Source organism: Melospiza melodia, chromosome 7 (assembly GCF_035770615.1).
Source record: "Melospiza melodia melodia isolate bMelMel2 chromosome 7, bMelMel2.pri, whole genome shotgun sequence".
Lineage (NCBI taxonomy): Eukaryota > Metazoa > Chordata > Aves > Passeriformes > Passerellidae > Melospiza > Melospiza melodia.
The window spans coordinates 24,164,030-24,168,175 of NC_086200.1; positions in this window are offsets into that span (position 1 = coordinate 24,164,030).

Genomic DNA, 4,146 nt, shown 5'->3' on the forward strand with positions numbered 1-4,146 from the left:
GAAAAACCTGCAAAAGTATTATATTGGGGTCGGGGGTATCTTTGTGTTTCCTCACCTACAGGGCCTTTGTGGGTGCCTGCTAAGTGGACTAAACCTGTTTTTGATGCAGCCTTTGGTGAGTCGCCTTACGGAGGAGGACAAGGAGCGACTGGGGAAGAAACTGCTTCTAGTCCTACAACCACTACTGTTACAATTGAAGGGGTACTCGGAAGCGGTGGACAGAGCACTGACATGTCACTATCAGACAGCCCAGGAGTTGATTGGTTTCATTGACTCATTATCAACTTTTCACTTAACAGATCCAGCGAAACTACATTGCCTTGACTGTCACAATCCACATTGTGCTGCCTGGATAGCTCTACGTTGTGGGGGTTGTAAAAGAACTTTTTGGATAGAACAATCATTATTACGGGATTTGTGGTGTCATACTTGTGAACACAAGCACACGTGGGGAAAAAGCTGGCAAGATGAATTGTGGAGACAAACGGGGCAAAACGCATATATAGCTTTAAATCTTTATGAGTCTCCTGAACAGAAGGTTCTTGCTTATTATCGATGGGAAATACAATGTATTGTAAATAGAATTAAGGTTCAAAGTAAATCACGTATAGTTTCTATAAGGTGTAGGAAATTAGTGCCTTTAACACAGCATTCAGTTGTAGGACCCTTCCAAGGGGATCCTGATAGAGCATTAGATTGCTGCATTGACAAGTTGCAAAAATTAAGTTTGAAAGTGGCAGGACCAGTGAAATTAGGAGCAGCAAGATTGAAGCGAGATAAGAAAAAGAAGGCAAAAAAGGGAACGGTCTCATTTGAATAGGGGTATCAGTGATTGCTAATTAATTTTCTATGATTAGAACACTTTTACAGTTGTGGGACTCTCAGGAGGATATAGTTGTTGAGGAGGATAACGAACAAGAACTACGATTACGAAATAAGATACACCTTGTGTTAAAGAAAGACCTTGAGCTGTTAGCCTCATATAGTAAAAAGGCTGAAGAGGCTTTGCGATCACCACCATTGAATTGGTTGCATTGGGTTGAAGAACCAGAATTTTATACTGGTCCTTACTTACATTCGCTTCCTTGTTATGTTTGCAAAAAGGATAAAGATAAATGCTATGCATGGGTAGCTTTGCATTGTGCAGATTGTAATCAGGTTTATTGGTATTCACAGAAGTCATTGGGATATTTATGCTGTACATCTTGTTCTGGAAGGTGGATTCGAAATTTTTTCTGGGTTAGAGCTCTTGAACAAAGTACTGGCCTGCCAGGACGGACAGGATTACAGCTCTTTGAGAGTGCAGAACAAGTGATTATAGCATATCTTAGGTGGAAGTTACAGGAAAACCTTAGAATATTTGAAATTACTAAAGCCTCACGCATCATAGCAGCTCGCTGTAAAGCTGATTTGCCTTCAAACTTACCTCATGCTATACCTGTGAGCAAGGATGCTGATTTAGAATTAGATCAGTATATTCAAAAATTGACTCAGCCTTACAATAGACAATCTAGCAAACCAGGGAAAAGACAGCGAAGAAAGGAAAAACAACACAAACAGAAGGAAGCAAAGGAGAAGCAAAGCAAGCAGAAAGAAAAATGAAGTTTGTTTTTGTTATACTGCTCAATGCTGTAGCAAGTGAAGCAGTAGGAGTAACACGCTTTAGTCAACCAAGGGAAAATTTATGGGTAACACTTGCTAATCAAACTAACCAATCATCACTTTGTCTTAGTCTTGGAGGAGTCACTAACCCATTTCGAACATGCCTGGTGGGACTTCCGGTGTGGTCTCCTGGAGAATTTTGCAGTTTGATAAACAATCAAACCTTATGTATGTCTAACATGTCAAACATCACATTGCCGGTGCAACAAGGGTATACTGCAGGTCAGAGTGATGGCTATCGTCAATGCTTACTAATCCAATCACTTAACACCTCTTTGCATTCTCCTCCTGAAGAATTGGATCTTTTTGGAAGTACAAATGCCAGCATATCTAACACTACAGCTGGTGGATGGTTTAGTTTCAAACTTTTGGGTGCTCAGAATTTAAACCAACCTAAAGAAACATGGGCCACCCTAGATTCATCCCTGAATGTGAGTCAATTCTCTCCACAGCATTACAGTCAATGTAACGGCACAAATATCACAGCACCAATGAAATTACCCACAGGAATATTTTTGATTTGTGGAGACAGGGCATGGAATGGTATACCAGGTAAACCACAGGGTGGACCCTGTTTTTTGGGAAAATTGTCACTGTTTCATCCTAATGTGTCCTTGCTAATGCAGCTGAGTCAAAATTCAAACAGGAGAAAACGTAGCATACATGACTTAGACTGCAGCAAGATAGGAGATCCACGGTTTTGGGGCACATTCAAGCAGGTGGTGGTTTCAACTATCTTACCAGGAGGATCTGCCAATAAAGCCATGAATTTAGCAAAACAATTAGGATGCTGGGCAAGGGATGAGCTGAACAAGACATCACAAATTCTAGACATGTTAACTGCAGATGTGCAAAGTGTTAACCATGCTGTTTTGCAAAATAGAGCTGCTGTAGATTTTTTGCTCTTAGCACAAGGGCATGGATGTGAAGAGTTTGAGGGAATGTGTTGCATGAATCTGTCTGATCATTCGGTGTCCATTCATACTAAGATAAAAGAATTACAACAGGGACTTCACAAACTTAAGGAAGAAGACGGTTTAGGAATTGACGAATGGCTTAAAGGCTTGGGCCTCGGACCGTGGCTGAGGAACCTTGTGATCTATGCTATAGGACTGCTGGGTGTAATTTTACTGTTTTTGCTTCTTTTGCCTTGTATCTTTAACTGTATTCAAAACATGGTCAGCCGTACAATAGCAAAAACATGGCAAACTAGTCTCCTTGCACAAGAAGAAAACGGGGGAAATGTGGAGAGTATTATTAATAATTGGTTAGCTGAGAAAGGCCACACTGATATAATGCCACTGGTTAAGCTGAAGGAGAAAAGTCAGCAGTCAGCAAGCTGAAAGGAAGAGTCAGCAGCGACCTTGCTGCAACATGAAGATAGGGAGTTGAGATTAGTCCTGAATATATCCTAAGAATATGTAGAAAGTATCAAAAGTAGAACCATAGGAATGTAGAAGTAGGCGTAGGTGCTGATATGTAAGCTGACCAATCCTGAGCTCAACTTTTGCAATATGTATGAAGCTCATTAATAACTGTATTTAACCCGCCGTACTGATCAATAAAATCGAGCCTGTGATGATCAAACTGATGTCCTGGTTCCCTTCCATCGACACTTCCTGGTGTTCGTCTACACCAGGAGGGGTTACAACACTAATTTCATTTGGTCTCTCATAAGCTGTCCCATTTATCATCCGGCACCCTACCTTGATTTCTTCTCCTCTGATCCCTTAAGTGTCCACAGTTCCTGTTCCTGCCATTCCCGCTCCTCATATATCTGATCCCCGTGAATTACTACAGTGGATAGGTTTAAATCCTTTATCTCAGAAGGTTTTCTCATGGATCCAGTATACTGATTAAACGCCTGGGACCAAGGCCATCCAGCATTGCTTTGGACAGAGGTACTCTCTAGTTCTAAAACTTCAGATATAATTACATCCAAAACAATTCTGTAAACTAAAGTATGAACTACTCCCGACTGCAATATACTCATTTTGCCCGAGTAAGTTTTAGTCTCAGTTCATTGTCTCCTGGTGTCACTCCTGAAGGGGCTTCTGGGCCTTCTTCACCCGAGAGTGATGGATCCAGGCGTCCTGCTCCTTGATTTTGATTGCAATGAAGGTGGTGAGAAGTACTTGCAGTGATCTTTCCCACTGTGGTTCCAAAGTCTTCTCTGTAAGAGACTTAACATATACATCATCCCCAGGCTATCTAACTCCATGCTCCGAGTTCCAGCCACATGTTTCTCAATTTCTCTGAGCTGTTTGCTTAAAGCCACTACTATGTAGGTGGACATTCTGGACATTCCCCTTGTATTTTATATGGTCTTCTATAAGGCATTCCAAAAGGATTCAGCATTCCTTTAGCTCAAGTTTTAGTTCGAATTTGTAATAATGCTAGTGGAAGAGCTTGGGCTAGGGTAGATTAACTTCTTGCCTCAGTCTTACAATCTGTTGCTTGACCAAATTATTCATTTTCTCTGCC